Source organism: Condylura cristata, unplaced genomic scaffold (genome assembly GCF_000260355.1).
Source record: "Condylura cristata isolate star-nosed mole 26May11 unplaced genomic scaffold, ConCri1.0 scaffold00024, whole genome shotgun sequence".
NCBI lineage: Eukaryota > Metazoa > Chordata > Mammalia > Eulipotyphla > Talpidae > Condylura > Condylura cristata.
This window is the reverse complement of record NW_004567125.1, coordinates 23,371,341-23,393,694: the sequence shown is the minus strand read 5'-3', so window position 1 is coordinate 23,393,694 and position 22,354 is coordinate 23,371,341.

Below are 22,354 nucleotides of genomic sequence, written 5' to 3'. Positions count from 1 at the left end.
CGCTCAATTGAAAGGGAGAGCCCTCTGAAAGGTCCGCTCAATTGAAAGGGAGAGCCCTCTGAAAAGTCCTAGAAAAACTGGACCAAAAACAGCTTGCCTACCATGTTAAGAATATGGTCCATCACATCTTTTGAGAAAACTGCTGAGAGTAGTAATGGCCATCATAGCAGAAGAGAGACCAGAAACTAGGTAGGTCAAAGCCCTAAGAATCCATATAGAGAAGGCAGGAAAGAAAAATAGCAATGGCAGTGGGAAGGGAAGGAGGCATCAGACTGCCCCCAAGTGGCAGGTTGGATTTGATTCTTGGAAGATGGTGAGAATGGGAGAGGGATGGAGAAAGAGGGGTGACCTGTTGTAAAAGAAGGAAACAATCTAAGAGTCATACTCATCTCTGGTAAAACCATGTAAGTACCATAAAGAAAAAAAAAAACCCAAACATGTGTTGTACAGTTGTGCTCCAATTCACTGGCTTCGTTTTTAAGGCCTGCCACTTTACATTCAATTTGCTGCTCTGATGAACACAATGAAGTGTTTAGATTCCATTAAGAAACCTTAAAAAAAAAAAAAAAAAACTTGAGTCTTCAGAGTTAGCAGGAAAGCTCTTTAAAAGCTTCTCACAAGCTATCATTTGTGCATTCAGAAAACCATTAAGAACTTCCTCCTTTAGAAATATATGCTCCTTTAACTTCTGATTTTAAGCACTAATATTTTCTTATAGTAATACCTATCTTCAAGAACATATTCCCCATGCCTCACCAGACAATGCATTCAATTTCTGCTAAAATGTGGAGTAAATTTAAGACAACAAAGTGACCTACCTGATGGGAGGGAAATTGGAATCCAAAGGAATTGCAGGAGTGGAAAAGTGTGAGGGATATGCATCCTAAATACTTAGCAATGCAATAGGATTCACGAGGGCTTGGGAAGGTCATGACTGGGAAGATGGGTGATGGAGGTGTCAGGGGACCAGGCTGAATGAAGCACATGGAAAAGATTTCTTCCCACCTAATGCTCTCAAGAATGGAGACTTGGAGAAATAGCCCAGAGGTGTGGTGTGGTGGCTGGCAAAAGCATGCAGATTCTCGGGGAAGCTCTTGGGTTTGACCACAGCTCTGTCACCAGCTGCAGAAGCTTGGGCAGTCAGGGTTGTGTCCTGAAAGCAAAAGTCCAGGTAATTCATATTAGATGCCACAATCCCTTAAATAATTCCCTTACATAAGAAGAATAACTCCCTCTTGATGGACAAACCTGATTTCACTAAATTTATGAATTAGATGGGACTTCTCTATTCTCTTTGCAGAGGAGAAAGTGAAAATTATGAGATGTAAAGAATCTGGGCATTATAGCTGGAGTGCCAGGGTTCTGATGCCAATCCCACCACCTATTAGATAAGATCACTAGACAACAAGACCAGTTCTTATCACTTTAAGTCAGTTTCTTCATCTGTGAACTGAGAAAAATAATACTTTCTATTATGGGTCTGCTACTCTTAAGCAGGCTGTTGGGCCACCATTGTTTCCTGCAGTTCTACATTCCACTTCAAGGTCAGAACTTCCTGGTCAATCAGTCATGGCGAAACCTTACAAGATGCCTTTTACATCTATCAAGAGCAGAAAACTTGATCTCTTTGGAAAGGGGAAGATTATGCATCATGAGGTCTGACTGGGAATGCCCAGGGGGCTGAGGACCCGAAGTATCACAAGGGACCCAGAAGCTGGTCCGTGGACTGCCTTGTTGATAAGATTGCATCTGAGGCTGGGGGTCTAGGAGTTGAGCTTAATGACAATACTGAGTCATCAAGCGGATGAGAAGTGCCTGGAGGGCTGACTCACAACCCCTAATACTATAAAGATTTATTATTTATACATACAAGAATTGGGGTACAGGCCAGGGGTCCAGGTGGTGAGAAGATTCACAGAGACAGAGTAGGGGACGTAACAGGCAGATTGACTGAAACACATTGCTGAGGGGTGTAGCAGGCGAGACAGGAGCCGTCTGTCTCTCCATGTGAGTGACCCTCCCTATTGGGGGAATCAAACTCATGCTGCAGTGGCTGTAGATAGCTTCGTAATGCTATGATTTGACCCGGTGTGCCACCAGGCACTGGCCTACAACCTGTAATACTACAGCTGATTGAGCACATTTTCTAGTTTCACCCCTCCCTTTTCTTCTTGTCCTCCTTCCCTTCACAACTGATGCTGTTTAGTCTATGGATAAAAAGGCCAGGATCTTGCACTTCGGCAGTATCCTGAATCCTACAGTGTGCTCCACAACTCCCATTTGTCAGTGTGGTTTGCCAATACAACATTTTATCTCAGGAGGTAGCCATGAAGATAAAATGTAATAATATTTCTTAATTTCAGTAAATTTCTTAATATACAGACTAGCACAGAGTAAGCACTCAATAAATGACAGTGGTAGTAGTAACACCAACAATTTTCATCCATGTCTGTAATATGACCCAGCAATTCCAATCCTAATTATCCAAGGAACACAAAATCACTAATTTGCAAGGAAGCCTGCATTGTTCTGCTTATTTATTATAGTACTATTTAGAATAGCCAAGATACAGGAACAATCTTAATGCCCCCAAACAGATGATCAGATTAGGAAGATGTGAGTATATATACATATATATATATATGTATATATACATATATATACACACACACACACACACACAATGGAGTACTACTCAAAAATCAAAAAACATAAACTTGGCCTTCCCTGGTGGTGCAATGGGGTTAAAGTACAGCATTATGAATCTCTCCTAAGCCACTGCAGCACGAGTTTGATCCCCAGAGGTGGAGGTGATCCACATGGCGTGACAGACCTCTCCTGACCCGCCCTACCATTTGTTTTTAAAGCTGGAAGAAGAATTAAAGCCTTCCTTTCCCACTTCTCATAAATACAATTAAGTGGAACACAAATTTATACACAGTATGGTATAGAGATTTATTTATTTATTTATTAAAGATTTTATTTATTTATGCTTACAGACCTGGGTTACAGGCCAGAGGTGCAAGGGCAGTGAGAGGATTCACCAGAGACAGAGTGGGGAGCAGAACAGGCAGATCAATGAAGTACACTGCTGAGGGGAGCAGCAGGCAAGTCAGAAGAGGTCTGCCGCGCCAGGTGGGTCAGCTCCCTGGCCAGGGATTGAACTTGTGCTGAAGTGGCTTCAGAGAGCTTCATAATATGGGGCTTTAACCTGTTGTGCCACCAGGGAGAGCCTAAGATTTATTTTTAAATGCACACAAAATGAAGAAAAATTCTATAAGGAACTCTATGAAAAAGCTAACAATTTCCCTTTTTATATATTTTTTTCTATTTTCATCTTTTGCAATGCATACATTTGGATTCCAATTGTATAATTTTTTCCCTTCAATTAGATTGTAAATTCCTAGGGGTCAAAGATATCTATATTTTACTTATCCCTTGTAGCAACTGACAAGAATATGCCAACAACAAAAAAATTATTTTTGACCATAAAAGTTACATTCTAAAAAAAATGTTCTATTCTCAATTATAACTATTTTTTTTAATTTTTAAGATTTATTTATTTATTCATACAGAACTGGGGTACAGGCCAGAGATGTGGAGGGTGAGAGGATTCACCAGGGACAGAGTGGGGAGCAGAACAGGCAGATTGACGAAGTACACTGCTGAGGGGAGCAGCGGGCGGGCCAGGAGAGGTCTGCCACGCCATGTGGTCACCTCCGGGGCAGGCGGGAATCGAACTCATGCGGAAGTGGCCTTAGCTTCTCAGTGCTGTGCCACCAGGGAGGGCCTCTCAGTTATAACTTTTATCTGTTACTTCTTCTACATAGATCTGGCTGGGAAGTAGAGAAATCAATTAGTTTGTCCATGAAACTAATGGTGGAAAATGCAGTGGGTAATACATCCATAGGAAGCAAATTTTAAAGCTTTCAATAAACATCACCCTGAACTTCCTTGCCCCATTCCCAAATTTTATTTGAGGTTTGCTCATCAAGTACAAGAATTCATTGACAGTGTGAAGACACTGTCAAGATATCAGTGTGTGTCATAATCTCACTCATATTCCATTGTCAAATTTCAATCTTCTCTGCTTTTGAATAAAAAATCAATCTCAGAACCATCACTGGGGTCACTAATGATGACAAAGAACCAGGTCTTTAGAATTCTGATGCATATGATTCTAGCCGCTAGAGATGACAGAAGGTGGTGGGTGGAGTAAGTGGTACTTGGATTGAATGTTTGAGCTCCTGGCTCGCTATAGCTTGTGGCATTCCCTTCACAGCACAGGGTATGGAAGAATTCCTGGCATTACTTGGTACCTAGTCTTCTTGGGATTGTGACAAAAGGGGTCCCACCATTGTGCCAAGAGACACTGGGAGCTATTCTAGGGAGGGCTAGTTTCAATGGGGTACCCTGCAAATGGGCAAAGGCAACATTTAAGTAGCTGAGAAAAGATTTCATTTAGTAAGGTTGGGGGTCCTACTTGCTGGTTTATTAGGATCAGCTGTTCTAATGATTTGTCTCAAATGAAAATGAGTTAGGAGTCAAGCTCTTTGAGGAGAAATTCCCAGTGGGGACAGTGAACTCTTGAGTGTTGAGTGCCAACAGTGTTTTAGGCAGCAAAACCTATCACAGGGGGTTGGGTTTGGACTTTAACTTAAGGGCTCTCTCTCCCGAAAAACAGATCATGGCCTTAGAAAAATGCTCCTGGACATTCTTATGGCTTAGCCTTCAAAAAAAGAGTAGAGTAGTGGGGAAGAGAGGTAGGGTCCTCTAAACCCAGACGGGTTGCTGGAAATATACCAAAATGCTCCATTCACTTAGGGGGGATCTTGTTATCCAACTTCAGTTCTAAAGCTGTCCAGAACGGTTACCTGATACTTGTGCTGGTCGATTCCCCTCAATATTCCTTTCCCCTCTTTCTCCTACATACTGCATTCAACACTTTCCTCCATAACACTTGCTGGAACACCCTCTATTTCCTTATTTGTAAAAGGAACCACTGTCAAAGAAATAGTGATTTCAACTGGGGTACTTGAGGTACAGTTGAAAGAGTCTTTTGTCTGTGGCCAGAAGACAGAAAAACTCCACCCTATTACCTTCTAGGTAATTTGTCTTTTAAATATTTTTCTGCCATGGAGAAAATTCCAAATGACAGTAAGAAGAGAAATGGTTCATTAAGAAGATACAGTAATAGTGTAACAGTATTTTCTTAGCGTTTTAATTAATGAACACCCAATAACTCATTTTAAATCTCATCAAATGGTTGACATTAATGTGTTTAAAAAAAAATCTTTGCACATATCTCATTTTCCCCAAATAGCTACTTGATTCCCTTACGTTTTATAGAAACAGCCTGCATTCTACAACTGCCTTTGCATACTTTTTCTCATTTGGTCATTTTGTCAAAATAAGGCATCTCCCTCTCCTTAGTGAAAATGCCCTGGGAGGTCAGGTGACTTGTTCAAGGTCACTCAGCTCCCTACTGCTCAGGGAGTTCTTTGCTTGTTCACAGTTCCCTGCTGTCTTCAGTTGTTTAAAACAAAATGGAAAACACCATATTACCATTGGCACTATTTGTGGCAAGGTTATACTTGGCTTAGCTTTGCACCTAGGCACCCTTTGAAATGTGATTCTGAGCTGGGAAAAGGGCTATTTTAATACACCCAAGTGAGGCTTAGTTGAATTTTTCCTAGTGTGTGCCTATGACTAAGAGAACACAATGTCTCAAGTGCTTGTTCCTCAGGCACTCTGGCAATGTTTGTTTTGCTAAAATCGTGAAGTGAGAATTAATTTCCTGTCTAAATACCCTGGAAATATATAGTAAGCATTCAGGAAAGATAGGTTGGTTAAAAATTACTTTTAGAAGATAGAGGGGAAATTCCCATAAGTTTTGAGTTTGAGACTGATAGTTCTCAAAGAAAACAATGGAAAAACAAAACCATCTTCAATAGAAAATACTAGAAAAGTAAAAGAAATCTTTCTGATTTTGTCGTGGAAGTACAACTGGGGTGGCTAGCACCACCCTACCACTGAGCACCACCAGTAAATACCTGGAAATCCAGACACCCAAAGGGACTCTCGTCAGAAACGCCCTAGCCTCCCATCAACGGCTGATGTGACATCCCTAAGACTTTTGTGTAGGTGATGTTACCGGGATGATTTTCCTCCTGGACACTCCCTGGCTCGAAATAGCTTGAAAGTATTTTAAAACAGTGGAAAAGTTTGTGATCAATTATGACACCGCACTTAGTAACTGAGTTTACCAGGTTAGTTCTAGGTTTTCCAAAGAATGAGTCATGGACAACAGCACTGAAAAATGGACTCTTCAGCAGACCAGGGCGAGAACCTTGTCAGGGTTCAGATTCACCTTGAGCTCAGGAATTCTCACTTCCATGGGCCACTGGGTGTCACTGGGCGCTGACATCACAGGCATGTGTTATTTATCGAGAATTTGGGTCTCTTGTTTTATTTTTGTGATTTTTTTTTAAAGAAGAAAACTAATAACCTGTTATGTGCCCACTATGCTGTGGCAGCTGGAAAGGAAAGAAAGCCAAGTGGGTGACTCATTGTCTCTTGATCACATCATTCACATTCCTGCCCCCGCACCTTTTCAAGGGATACTCACAATGAACATCCCCTCCCCCACTCTCCAGCGTGCAGAGGAAGGCTACATGTGTGCACGAGTGTGAGCGTGCTCTTGCATTCATGCATGCCTATGTGCACAGCCCCCACATCTCTGGCCTAACCTTTTGTCTTTTCCCCCAAATTACTTCTCCTCCTCCTTCCTCCTCTGAATTCTGCTGAATACATTTATAACCCCTATGTCCTTCTGGTGTAGATAATTATCTTTTCCTATATATCCTATCTCAGGAAATAGGCTGTGCGGTCCATCAGGATGTACCTATCTCCCTCCTCTCTGTTCATTTTAAATGTCCCTGACAGCAGACAAATAGGTAACTCAAAACGACCTCCTGATTAGTTCCTGAATCCTAATCTGCTGGTGCTTGGAGATAGGAAGAGGTATTCATTTGGGCAACAGGGCTGTCATTTCTCAGCGTTAGCTGGTTTATGGTATCTGTTGGACTGTGTATTCGTGTTGTTACAGACACCAGAAGCAAGGTCGGGGAGGAGAAGCTACCCTAATGAATGCTGTCACTTATCTTGGGCTGTTATCCCAACTGGTAGCAAGGACATGACTAAGAATTCTGCGGATTCGGGAGGGCTGAGTTTCTTGGCTTAATGGAGTGTTGAGCTCAGCTCCAAGAAGATTAACATGGCTGGTAAGAAGAAAACACAGCTTCAGTTTGGGGGTGGTTTGGGGAAGGGGAATGGAGCTTAGGGGTGAGGGTCTCCTCTCCCAAAGCCTCGAGAGAAAACCCTGGAAAATTCAGCTGTGGAGTCAAACAACAGCCTGTTGCTGCTTTTTCTATGGGACTTGATTCACCTGCTTTAAGAAGAAATTGAGGCAAAAGAATCCAGTTCCTGATATTAAATGTCCAAAAGCTGAAAAAGCAGAGAAATTGGGGGGCAGGCAAGGAGAGACAGCAGAAAATTATCTAGGAAAGCAAGTAAGGAGAAAAATAGAGAGAGAAGGAAACCTATATCCTTATCTCAGAAGAGAGAGTGTTGTGGATTATTTTTTTTTATTATTATTATTTTTGAAGAGAGAGAATGCTATCAGTCTTAGTGAAAGGATACAATTGCATGACAAAAAAAAAGTTCGAGAAATTTTTACCTGACTCCACAGAAAACTTTGCTGAGTTAAGGGGTGAGTAATAGATGTGGATTCTGATGACCTGGCTATGCAAGGAGGTGACCCATGCAGCAGTGAGGAGCACGAACCTGGAGAGGATGGTGACTCTCAGCCCTGGGTCCTGACTAAACCACTCTCTGGGTCTCAGCTTCCTCAACTCTCAAATAAACGCATCTACCAGAGTGTTGGGAGGATTAATAATAATTCAAGCAGTTGTTACAATCCCTCATACTTAAAAAAGTCTTTCCATCCATACAAAATGTTGGGGTGTTTTCTTGACCTCCTTTTGGGAAATTCTGGCTTCGAGGCATCCTGAGAATGTGATACTGGTGACTGAAGACTGTAAATTGTTATGGGTAGTGTCCCCGGAGGGGTTTGCTGGTGGAAAATAGAGCACCCCAGGAAATGCTATAAATGGGGTGAAGCAACGGGAAAAGTATACAAAGGGGCATCTTGCTGAAGTGTAACCTGAAGAGAAAGGGAGACCCGGAGCCAGGCATCCTACTAAAATGTGTGAATGTGGCCGTTTGTTGGGTCATCTGTCCGCTACAGCTGTGGTCTTGAGTATCGCGTGTTTGGTGCTGTGTTGGAGCATGTGGCAGCCCAAGGAGCATCTCCTGCTGCGTCCTTTGCTCTGTTTGTGGATCGGATCCTGGCCTATAGTGTCCACAGCGGCAGGAAGATGCCATCTTAGTCATGTGGCTTAGTGTTCGGGAGAGGAGCTGCCCATCCTTAGTGGCAGGAAGATGCCATTATAATGCAGGACAGTCCTGGACACGACTTTGGGTAAAGTAAACGCCCATTATTGGCCTCAGTAACTCTTTGTTTTTCCCAGTTTGTTAAATAAATCCCTTTGTTGTTATTGCTAAACCTGAGCAGTCTTGTAACTGTGCACGGGTGAAGAACCCAGAGAGTAATCACTCCAATATTTGGGCAGAGGGAGGGGGCTACATTAGGGTCCTCTGCCACCCTGTGTCAGATGCAGTAAGAAAGAAATTCCTTGCAGAGCAAATGGCCCATGCATTTCTAGGAACCACGACGTCGGATGTTGCATTTGAAATTATTTTTTCCCCAGGCTGTAATGGCTGTCTGCTCTCATTAGTGACAAACATCTTCATAAAAGTCTGTTATGTGCAACTGCTTTGTGTTAGAGGTACTTTGCAACTTAAAGGAGACAGGCCAAGTCTGTGCTTTGGCTACCTCCAGCCTGAAAGACAGAGAGCTGCAAGGATGAAGCAAGAAACAGAATTTCAGGTCCAGACATGGTGGATGCCCAAGAAGGAAAAAAAAATGTTACCAGGGTGACTATGAAAAGCAAGCAGTCTCCTAAGGGAAGTCTACTTGGTGACATCCAGGTTACACTAATACATGCACAGCTACAGCTGTTGAAGAAACCAGAAAAACCTCTAGTAACTGAGCTAACCAACCAGAATCAGGAATTGATACCAGGACCATTTTGGGCTTCCTGCCTCGTGGTGGTTTATCACGTACTGATTAAGCTGATTAAGTTAGGTCCAGCTAACTCACCTGGAGTAACTCTAGCACATTCTGACTGGTCTTTGTCTTGCTTCTCTGAGCACAGTGAACTCATCCTTCTACTCTTTGTGTTGGGATAATTCCCCCCTTCAACCTCTCGCCCCCCCCCTTACCAATCTGGAGATGGACAAGAGAAAATTAATAAAAGCAAAAATGATATTGCATTAAAATGGGAAGAGTTTTATGGGATGACTCCCAACTGTTACTCTGTCATGTCCTGAGCTGCAGTAACTCCCTCTCCAGCACTCACCAAGAAAATAATTGACAAGATCTCTCAGATAATGCTGCAGTTGCTAAGGCCCCTACCCTCACATGCCTTATCTCCAGCACAGTGCCTCCCCACCCTAAAAGCCTTCCTTTGCCAAGTGGAGGCAGCAGCGCCCACAGGCCAACGACTATGGCTATTCACTGACTCTTCCTTCTTCATGAGGTGCCCTTGAGTCTCCTCGCTTTGCCCGTGATGTCTTTTAAAGGTAAACAGCTCGGCCCTCCCTGGTGGCACAGCGGGTTAAAGCACTGCACTAAGAAGCTAAAGCCACTTCCACATGAGTTCGATCCCCACCTGCCCCGGAGGTGACCACATGGCGTGGCAGACCTCTCCTGACCCGCCCGCTGCTCCCCTCCGCAGTGTATTTCGTCGATCTGCTTGTTCTGCTCCCCACTTTGCCTCTGGTGAAGCCTCTCGCTGCTCTTGAGCCTCTGGCCTGTACCCCAGTTCTGTATGCACAAATAAATAAATCTTTTAAAAAAAGGGTAAGCAGCTCTGCGCAGCTGCCGTTCATTTCCCAACTCTTTAAATAAACCCAGTTCAGCCACACAAGGGGCTTGGAAAGTCCTTTGCAAGTGCCTGTCCTAATTCTCCAGAATTTCTCCAGCCCATTCCCCACCCACTCACTTTGCTATTCAGTTGTTATTCTTAGCTTTCTCATCAATGACCTCTCCCCTGCTACAAGCTTTGTCCTCTTCCCCAATTTTCCATCCAGCCTGAGCTCTGTCATTTCATGTAGAAAATAATTCTGGTTTCTACCTCTGCACGTCTTGAAACATAATCCCAGTTTTCTTCCATCCTAAATGCCCCCGGCTGGACCACAGCTTGAAAGTCCCAAGCATTAAAGAATATATAAACTATACTTTTGAAATTATAAAGTATAAAATAAATGTAAACTCCAACAAATCAAATGTGACTATGCAATACTTTTTAAAAACAAACGGCTAAATGATTGTTCTACCTCAATATTTCAGAGGCCTCACTTGCTAGATCAGAGCCTGCACTTAGGTTGCTTAATGTCAAAGCACCTGTGCCCCCTTGTCCCCGCTCCACGCCCGTGCTCTGCAAAACCCTAGGGACCTGTAAGGACCCACCAGCTGTGACCTGCCTTGCCAGCCTTGCCTGCCAGGTGTCAAAGTCAGCACAGCTGGTAGGATCATCCTAGGCATTGCTTCCAATTCCTTCCCCCAGGAAAGCAAACTCTTCTCTCCAGTCTCCCTCACGACCTAGAGGTACTTACCTATCAGAGAGCATCTTTTTCACTCAATGAACTGATTGTTATTCATTGCTTTTCAAGAAGACAACTAAAGCACCCCAGATAAGCACTGCACCCTGGTGTGTGTTGACTCTACTTAACAGTCTGGGGGCTGCTACATTCAGGCCCAACCCTCCCTTCTCCCTCAACCCCCAATCATAATAGGGACTGGGAAAGCAATGGCAGCAACAGGCTGTGACAGTTGTCCTGACTGGGCATATTGACAGGAGTCACCAGATCATCCATCATTTCTCATGCAAGTGTTTTCATGCCAGTAGAGATGGGCATACATAATTGACTGTCTAATGATTTGACCAAAAGGCCATGAAAGAAATAATAGTCATGCTCAAAAAACCCCTTGAACTTTCCTTCCTTTCTGTCCTTCCTTCCCTTCCCCATCCCCTCAGCCCCACCTTTCTTCCTCCTTCTTTCCTTTCTTCTCCCTCCCTTCCTTATCAAAGTGCATTCAAAGATGGATCTAATTTTTATGCATAACTAAACATCTTTGTCTCATCAGCTCATTCTTCATGATACAACCCTTCGTAAACTCCTTAGCAGGCCTGCCTCGAATCAGGACCATACTAAGCTGGTATAGTAGGAAATCTTCCCTCATATTTTGGGTGTGGCCTGTCTGCTCTGAGTTAATTTTCCAGCCCAAGTACATGTCTGGAGGAGTGTGGGGAGCCATTGCCAACTGAACACCAGCCTCAGCACCCTACCCTGGGATGATCCTGGGGCCAGGCATCCAGGTGGGCAATAAGGGCTCTGGGGGCTGGACATCCCAATCTCTTGGCAGCAGTGAAGGCTTGCTTACTGCTGAACTCTTTGTTCAACTCACTACAATTGTTAGGGGGAAAGGATGTCCTGAACGAACCCTACATATATAGGTTTCGTGGACTCCACCCCTACTCCAGAGAACAAAACTATGAATCCCAGGAACACCAAAGGGAGGACTGCTAGGACCCTAGGGTGGAGTTAAGCAGCTATTTTGGGTTTTCAATATAGAATCAGACATATTGGGCTGAGGGAGGCACATGGAGTAGAGACACATGTAAAGAAACTGCGCTTGCTTCTTCTTGGTCCTGGACTGGTTGAAACAGATATGGGTGAGAGATCCATGCCATGACTATGGCAGCATTTATCCTGATTTTGATTTTGCCCTTTTCCTCCAAGGAATATCTTACCCTTTTCTATGGGTCCCCTCCAGAAGTTGTTTTAGACTTGTGGTGGGCTTTCAGGGCTTGCTTTGGGCAAATCTCTCTTAGATAGACTTTTACCCACAAGGGGATGGGTAACTTTGTGAGTGTTTGATTTACAAACTATATTCTTTATGTTTGCTGTATTACACACTGATTGTATTAAAGTTCCTTTCCATTAAAGATCTTATATGTTTTGTCTTGATGTGGCAGAGGGTAGAACCCATTTAGAGCAGGCAGATTTGGGGGTTCAGGAGTGTCTCCCTGACCTGTAATGCAATAGCTGGAAATGAAATGTTAAGGCTTTTTTTTTTAGGGTGTTAACCTCCTGTCTTCCAGACTTCTAGCTGTATGATTAAAGTGCACTTTAAAGATTCAATTCCTGTCTCTACTTTATTGGCATTCAGTGGTGACAGGTGGCCCTAACTCTGGTCTTCCAGTTACAACTGCATCTTAAATGATTAGCTATTTCAATTGCAAGCAGCTTTCTCCTGATAGTGTCACTAATTAGTGGGGGAGACCAGATATGGTGTCTGCCCACCATGGACAGTACAAATCTTCCTGGAGAGTTAAACATTTTAAGACTTAAAAAAAAAAATTGGTATAACTGCTTTTTGCATTCTTGGTTTAACCCCTTGTTTTCCAACCAGGTCTCATTAAGTGCTTTCCCTTTAATTTACTCATTTAATTTATTTAGTCATTCTATTCTTTAAAAAAATTTTTTTAATTCATTTATGCTTACAAGAACTGGGGTCTAGGAGGAGGTGTGTGTGTATACATGCATGAAAAGGATTTATCAGAGATAGAGTCAGTGAACCAGGACGAGCAGAACCAATGAAATCCATTGCTAAGGGGAGCAGCAGGAGAGACAGGAGAGGTCTGCTGTGCCTTATGGGTCATTTCCCTGGCTGGAGATCCAACTCATGCCAGTGGCTGGCCATAGCTTGATAGCGCTGTATCTAACCCTTATGCCCCAAGGGAGGCCCCTACTCATTTTATTCTTCTAACTAAACTTGAAACTTTAGGACATTTTCTTCAGAATTTCCTGCTTGTCCATCACTGTCTACTCCACAACAGATAGAGATGCCACAGAGTTGCATTGAAAACACCACACCGATAAACGGGAGACATGAAACAGCTTGCATAATGCAGGATGCTGCTGAACGAGGAGGATCCTGACCTTTTTAATGATAGAAAATCATAGAGCATCAGTTACGTGGGGTAGGAAAAAAAGATGAGTGAGACTGAAAATGTGCTTATGTTACCTAGGGCCTCAGGGAGATGTGACTGCTGACCAGGTAATTCTTACCTGCTTGATGACCAAGTGTTGTAATTGAAACCATACCCCAAACCCCCATCCATGGTTCCAATGTCATCAATAACAAGGCACTGATCATCTTCTGGGGTCCCTTGTCATACATCAGAAAATGGACGCTGGGTTTTCCTGGTCATCCCTCATGATGCATACCCTTCCCAGGGTGATCAAGCTTTCTGCTCTTGATCAATTTGAAAGTTCACCTTGTAAGTTTTGGCTCCTATAACTGGGGCAGTTCTGACCTTGTCTAGGGATGCAGAACTGCAGGTAACCAAAATGGTGGCCCAACAGGCTGCTAAGAAGTAGCAGACCCACACCGCAGGAAGTGAGGCAGTCAGCCACTCTGATATTTTGAAGATGATTTAGAGATTTTCCCCAAGAAGAGATAGTAAGGAGGTTCTCCAAACAGACAGTGGAGTGAGGACGAGAGAGGAAGCAAAGCATATGGGCATGGAGTATGTAAGTTTCCTAGGGTTGTTGTAACAAAGACCATAAGCTGGGTGATGTAAAGCCACATACATGTATTGTCTTAGTTCTGGAAGCAACTGTTACAGGGCAACCCTGATATAAAATGGTTGCCTGACAGTGGGTCCTCACCCATGAGCCTAAAATGAACTTATAATAAGAATCAACCGCAGACACACCAAAAAGTTTAATACAGGGTTTATTTATAAAAGAAAGGGACATGAGGCCCTCCCTGGTGGCACAGCGGGTTAAAGCACAGCACTGAGAAGCTAAAGCCACTTCTGCATGAGTTCGATTCCCGCCTGCCCCGGAGGTGACCACATGGCGTGGCAGACCTCTCCTGACCCGCCCGCTGCTCCCCTCAGCAGTGTACCTCATTGATCTGCCTGTTCTGTTCCCCACTCTGTCTCTGGTGAAGCCTCTCACCACCCCTGAGCCTCTGGCCTGTACCCCAGTTCTGTATGCACAAATAAATAAATCTTTAAAAAAAAGAAAAAAGAAAAAAAGAAAGGGACATGAAAAGATGAATAACTCAGAGAAACAGAGGAAAGGTAAATTGGTGCATGCATCCTCTCAGTTCCACTGAGCTGGAATCCTAGTAGTGTGCTGAAAGCTGGTGAAAACCAAAAGTCAAGCCAAGACCCAAGAGTTCCAAGAGACCCCCCAAGGCCCACAGTTTTTATAACAAACTTGCTGCTTAACTCCACCCATAGGTCCCAGCAATTCTCCCTCGGTGGTGATGGGATTTGTAGTTCCAGGTGTCTTAATCAATTTGGTCTGGAGTGGGGGATGGATCAACAAAACCTTTGTGGAGTTTGTTCAGGGCATCCTTCCCACCTAACACTTCTAATATGAAATCAAGGTTGATACCTTGATGCTGCAGTGGCTGCAGATAGCTTCATAGTGCTGAGCTTTAACACTTTGTACCACCAGGGAGGTCCTAAGGTCATATTCTGAACTGCTGGGGGTTAGAACTCAGCATGTAGAAGGGACATAATTCAAACATAACAGGAGCAGGACCATTCTGAGAAGAGTAGGTAGTTCCGTTTGGCTGAAAAGCTGGGCATGGCTAGAGAGTGGTAGGAGATGAAAGCAACATAGCAACTGAAATAATTGGAGGGCAAAATCCTAGTCTTATCAGTTTAGTTTAACACAGATAAGTTCTCTTCATCTCTCATTCTGGTCCAAAAGCTTATGCTATTTTTGCCTTTGGTCAAAAAATACAGAACTACCATGCAGTTGAGCCAATAATGTCTTTTCTATCTACCATTCCTTCCTTTATTAATTAAAACATATATTGAGCACCAAGTGCCAAGAACCCTTGCAGGCAGTGGGGATACAGCCGCACACAAGTCAGGCCTCTGAAACAATTCAGAGAGTGCTCTTATTAGTAGTCCTCCACCATGACCTTCTTCATCACAGGTAACAATTTTTTTTTTAAGATTTATTTATTTATGCATATAGAACTGGGGTACAGGCCAGAGGAGCAGGGGTGGTGAGAGGATTCACTAGTCAGATGGGGAGCAGAACAGGCAGATCTACGAAGCACACTGCTGAGGGGAGCAGCGGGCGGGTCAGGAGAGGTCTGCTGCGCCCTGTGGATCACCTCCAGGGCCCAGGATCAAACTTGCACTGAAGCAGCTGCAGCTAGCTTGCAGTGCTGCGTCCTGAACCGTTGCTCCACCAGGGAGGGCCACAGGTAATAATGTTTAGAAGAAATTCCAAAGTTTAACAACAGACAAGGGGCAAAATGTAAAATACATCAGGAAACCATTATTAAAGCAGAACATAAATAAATATAGCTCAGAAGGGTGCAAGCCTGTACAAAGTGCTTTCTAAGTCAAGGCCAATGCACTTGCCATTACCATAAGGTATCAGACCACTAAAACCTCCAAGCTGCTAAGGCATGCCCATCATTCCCACAATGAAAACAGAAGCCCTTCATCTGACCTCACAGGGAAGTGACAATATCACACATTGCCTGTGTTCAGCCAGCAGCTGATGTTCAGAGGCACAGTGGGAAACACATAACTATTTCTCCCATGAATTAGGGATAATTAGACCATGCCTGGACAAGCACGGGAGTTGGAGGCAAGCCTTCAACTCTAATCTGGCAGCACACTTGTTGATAAATTGCAAAATGTCTTCCCGTTTCCATGGAAAAGAGGAAGATGTTGCTGACATGTAACCCAGTGTAACTATTTCACCACAGTTAATATTTCCCTTAAACCACACAAGATCTCTGAATTAGGCAGTGCTTGCAGAAGTGATATTCTAGTCCTATAAAATGCTTTACAAAACTGCCATTCAAAGGAATAATGAACACGAATTCAGCAAGCGATCCCACCCTGGCATTGAGTTTCCTACAATAACATGTTTTCACAGAAAAGAGGGAAGAAGGAAGGGAAATAAAGTAAGGCATGTTCTGATTTTCTTCTTTCCAGGATCATAGTAGGATAATACTTCTGTCCCCGTTGAAGTTAGGTATGACTGACCGTGTGACTTACTTTGGCAGAAGTAATGTGTGCAGAAGTAACTCGAGTCACTCAGGAGTGACAGCTTCAAGAAACAGTGCAGGATTTGCTATTTTCTCTTTTCCTGCCCCTCTAGAGGTGGTGGAAGCTGAGGCTTACACGAATCCTATCAGTCTGGGTCCCTGGTGACTTTGATGAGCAGAGCAATAGAGACAGTGTGGGTGAAGTCAAAGATTTGTGGGGCTAAGCCATTGAAATTTGGGGGATTTCCCCCCCCCCCACACACACACACATAACCTGCTTTGTTCTGGTAGTGGCAATAATTTCTTTATGTCAACACCTTCTAACCAATTATCAGCAATTCCAGTGTTGAAGGGATGGAGTCCTTCCATGGGTGAATAGTACCCCCTACTGGGTGTTCATTTGGGTGCAGCCCTGCCAGGGTAGATCTGTCACAGGAGCCCAGAAGTAGGGCTCTAGACAGATTGCAAACACTTTAGTAAAAAGAGATTAACTGTTCAGTCCTAATACATGCCTTGTAATAGGTCTCACAATAAATATTTCAATATGGTAAAGGGTACTACAACCTTATTCTAGTCAACTTTCAGTAATGAGTTACATTGTGAAGACGAAAGGGACAGAGGAAAAAGATAGAAGAAAGACCAAGTCAACTAAAAGTCACTTCAATAGAGGATCTAGCCAGCAAGCAAGGTAACATCCAATTCATTCTCTTTGCTCTTCTCAACTCCCTTAACTAAGCTCATATCATCACCTATTTTCACCTCAAAAGTATACTCTGATACTTCTACAATGACTACCACAGATGACTAAAAGCACTTCTGGGAAAAGTGGTTGTACAATTGGAAGAACAGATTATCCCTTTGTCTCTGTGAAATGTGAGGTTTTCTGTACTGTGGCTTTACCACTTAATCCCCATTTTTCCTTTTCCCTCCCTGCTTCCTTTACCACAAGCCACTGTCTTGCAAGTCTGCCATGCAGGCACCCTCTCACATGGCCACTCTCCTTTAACGCCCTTCTCAGTCCATTCTCCTGTTCAGATTGACCAGCCCTCAAAAGTTCAGCCCATCTCTGGGAAGCTCTGGAATCTTCCTCTCAACAACCATCCTCACTGATGTTCTTCTTTTCTGAATTTTCTGTAGCAGCAACAGTCCCCAGCTCATCCTTTAGAGTTGAATTATAGAAAGGTCCAGCCCTCTTTTGTGTGTTTCTGTTCTGTCTCCCAGGTGCTTATAGGTCTCTGAGAATCTTAAGATTTTCTGTCTTTTGTCCGCTTCCTTACACTCACCCTGAAACAGCACTGAAACACAAAATGAACTGGACCTTACCATTAAAAGCAAAAAAGATGGCCCTCCCTGGTGGCGCAGCGGGTTAAAGCACAGCACTGAGAAGCTGAAGCCACTTCCGCATGAGTTCGATTCCCGCTGGCCTCGGAGGTGACCACATGGTGTGGCAGACCTCTCCTGACCCGCCCGCTGCTCCCCTCAGCAGTGTACTTCGTAGATCTGCCTGTTCTGCTACCCACTCTGTCTCTGGTGAAGCCTCTCGCCGCCCCTGAGCCTCTGGCCTGTACCCCAGTTCTGTATAAACAAATAAATAAATCTTAAAAAAAAAAAGCAAAAGAGAAAGACAACTTAATGTAACCAAAGTAATTCAACTAGTACCTTTACTTAGGATTGACAATGTGCCCTTTCAAAAGTGTCCGATCTATGTGGGATACATTTTCAGAGGAAAGTTATTTACCATTTAAAAGTTAGAAAAGAACAAATACAGGCCTTCTTGGTGGCACAGAGGTTGAAGTCTCATTTATAAAGCTATCGCCAGCCACTGTGTCTTACCTGCTGCTCCCCTCGGCTGTGTATTCCAGTAGATCCAGCTGTGTTGCTCCCCACTATGTCTCTGGGGAACTCTCCCTTCTCCTGTACCTCTAAACTTCACCCCATTCCTTATAAGCATAAATAAATAAAATAAACCTTAAAAAGAGAAAGTGACAAATATTTAGAACAAAATATCACAAATACACTTTATTTTGTCTTCTTGATATTTTAAATGAAACAGTGGATTTTGAACCAGTTGAAAACATACCGTTTAAAAAGAAACTCCAAGATCCCTGCTGTTAGTTACACTAAACACAAATGTAGGTTTGGTGCTATTGAGGCTTTTATAAACCTATCAACTCCCAGAATCAGCGACGGTCATGAGTATGAGCTCAGTGGTTAATACATTCTTACCCATTGTTCATCTTCCCTAAAAAGTGTTCTGTGTTTTTTGTTTCTTGTCAAGCTTTTTTGAACTTGAGTTTTGACTTTCATGTGCTTTGACCAATCCTGCAAATATATTCATGTATTTTAGTCAGATGCTATTTGAGTGTATATGTGTGAGTGGTATTTAAAGGTCTTTTTGAAAAACTGTTTTTGGGCAATTTGAGCATAGAGGGCTACAAAGTCTATAATATCTCTTATTTTTCTTATGTATGATAATGGCTTTATGGTTTTATCATGGCATTTTCTCATTTTTCAGAAGCTACATTACTTTGTTTTGATGTATCATGATATCTGAAATCTATTTTCAAAATGGTTCATCAAAAAATGAGAGAATGAATGAGCAGTTATGGTTAACAATTGTTGAATACAAGAGATAGATATCTGGGTGGTCACTTACTGTTCTTTCAAGTTTTCTGTACATTTGAAAATATTAATAGTAAACTACTGAGTTTTTAATAAAGTAAATGTCAACATGCTGACAGTCAGAAGCATGGGCATCAATATTCAAACTAACTAGCCAGTGACTTGTATGAGTATGTGAGGTGTGTCTGCTGCTAAAGTTCATGTTATTATGTCACTGCGAAGCTAATATGCTCTACTAAATAAATGCTATTTTTCTTAATGCATTGGAGGATGGAGGAGAGGTTTAATTAGCCAAAATAATGACCTAAAGGTATATTCACTGTGTGCCCTCCCTGGTGGCATAACGAGTTAGAGGGTAGTGCCATGAAGCTATCGATGGCCAAGGCCACTGATCCCAGCCAGACAGGTGACCACACAGCCCAGGAAACCTCCTCTCCGCTGCTCCTCACAGCAGTGTGTTTCATTCGATCTGCCTGTTCTGCTCCCCACTCTGTCTGTGGTGAGGACTCCTCTCACCCCTTGCACCACTGGCCTGTACCCCAGTTCTTGTGTGCATAAATCAATCAATCTTTTTTTTTTTAAAAAAGTATATGTTGTCATCTGACCTTTTAAAAGAAAAAAGTCAAAAATTTATTAGCAGATTTCAACCAGAAAGATTAATGGATAATTTAATTTTATTCTAAAGATATTTTTGGAACAAAATTCAAAATTCAAAACAACTTGAATGTTATTCTCTACTTTTAAGGTAATATAAATGAAACAGTTTACATATGATTGTGTCTGCCTGCCGAGATAGTCTTGATGATAAAAACCATTTCTGGTTTTTGATGACCAATGTCTTCCAAGCATAAATACCACAAAATTCATCAGTCATGATTTTTTTCCAGGATGATGCTCAACTGTGGAACACAGTATCAGCAAAGAAGGGCTAATTTGATGAATGCACACAAAGGACACTTGGCATAGGAAAAATTTAAATTTTGATACATTTTTATTTCACACGTTCATTTTAAACATAATAAACATACGTCATACTAACTATTTGCTTTATTTTGTATTTTAGAATGCCAATTTTATCAATTATTTTATAAACTATTAAAACAAGCTTTTCAATAGTTTTTTTATTTACAGACCTATATAAATTTCAGGGGTACATCTTTATTGTTTTATGTCTATGTCTTTATAAGCTTCATATCACCTGCCACCAAAGTTCTAATGCCACTCCCTGTATCAGGTTGACATCGTCTGTCCCTCCTTCCTACTCCTTTCTCTCTGCCTCTGGTAACCACTATATTTTTAACAGAGCTTAACAGGGTGTTTTGTTGTTGTTATTTGGTTAGTTCTATTTCACATTCAAGAGAAACCATCTGATAATTGTATTCCATTTTCTGACTTATTTTACTGAGGAGGTATAAGCACCACAAGTTCTATCCATATTGTCACAAAAGGCAAGACTTCATCTTTTTAAATAGCTGAGTAGTAATTCTTTGAATATATATACCACAAATTCTTTATCCAGTCATCCATGAATAGCTATTTTGGTTATATGTATATCTTAGCTATTGTGGATAGTGCTGCTGTGAGCAGATGGGACATAAATCTTTTCAAATTAGTGTTTTCATATTCTTCGTGCAAACTACCTAGGAGAAAGTATGCTGGTTGTATGTATTTCCATTTTTTGATTGTTAAGGAATCTCCATACCATTTTCAATAGGGGTTGCACCAAGGTGCATTCCCACCATAAGTGATAACGAGATTTCCCTTTTTGCTGTACCTTCAGAAACACATTATCTCCAATTCTTTTCTTTTCTTTCTTTTTTTTTTTAAGATTTATTTACTTATTTGTGTGTTTATAGAAGAACTGGGATGTGGGCCAACACCGGAGAAGTCTGCTGCACCCTGTGGGTAAGCTCCCTGGCAAGGGATCAAACCCAGGCCCTAGAGATGATAACTCTGAGACTCAACCCCTAGGCCACTAAGGAGGCCCCTCTGTTTTATATCAGTCACTCTTACAGCTGTGAAGTGATATCTTCCTCATTAGAAGTGAATTTGAACACTTTTTTATGTGCCTTTAGCTATTTATATATGTTCTTTGAAGACTTTCTATGCAAACTCTCTGCATACTTTTTGTTTAGGTTGTATATATTTTTTGGAGTTGTATATGTTCTTTATATATTTAGGATACTAGGCTTTTGTTGGATATATGAAGAACAAGTTGGTAGGTTTATTTATTTATAAATTTATTTATAAGGGTCCTCCATAGTGGCGCAACAGGTTAGAACACAGCACTGTAAGCTAGAGGCAGCAGCTTCAGTGCGAGTTCCATCCCAGGCCCCGGAGGTGATCTGCATGGTGCAGCAGACCTCTCCTGACCCGCCCGCTGCTCTCCTCAGCAGTGAACTTCCTTAATCTGCCAGTTCTGCTTCCCACTCTGACTGGTGAATCCTCTCACTGCCCCTGCACCTCTGGCCTGTCCCCCAGTTCTGTATATATAAATAAATAAATCTTTTAAAAAGAAACATAAAGCAGTTATTTATGCATACAAGAAAGGGAAAAGGGGAGGCCAGGTGGTGGTGAGAGTTCTCACCAGAGACAGTGGGGAGCATAACAAGCCAATCTAGTGAAATACACAGCTGAGGAGAGCAGTGAGTAAGACCAGACAAGTTCGGTGGTGATAGCTTGATAGCACCAAGAATTCAATCCATGCACCAGGAAGGTCCCCAGTCAGTAGGTTTAGAATACAATTTTTAAATTTAAAAATTTCCAAAATATTTTGGAAAAGAGGAGAGGTATAAGAATTTGGGAGTGGGGCTCTCCCTGGTGGTGCAACAGGTTAAAGTACCACATTATGAAGCACTCCAAAGCCACTGCAACACCAGTTCAATCCCCCACCAGGGAGCTGACCCACAGGGTGCAGCAGACCTCTCCTGACCTGCCTGCTGCTCCCCTCCACAGTGTACCTGGTAGATCTGCCTGTTCTGCTCCCCACTCTGTCTCTGGTGAATCTTCTCACCCACCACTCCTCTGGCCTGTACCCTAGTTCTGTATGTATAAATAAATAACTTAAAAAAAAAAAAGAATTTGGAGGGTGATAAAAATGTTAACTCACATATGCCTCAGAAAAGATAATCCAAACAGGAAGAAAAAAAAATAAAAAACATTCAAAGGGTGTAATAATGAAGATTCAGAATTCATCTCATTTTACACTATATGACCTCTATTTCTCTTTGAAACATTCAGAACGATAATTGGATTACAATAACATTTTCTTAAAGAACATTTTTTAGTCAATATGACCTATTTTATTTTATTATTAAAAGTTTTTAAAAATAGTACAATAGTTTATTTTTACACCATTTTGTGCCTTTACCCATCTCAGTTGTAATTCCCTTGGGCTTCCCATCACCATATCACCCGTGTGCCATCCCCACAGTCCAGTGCACT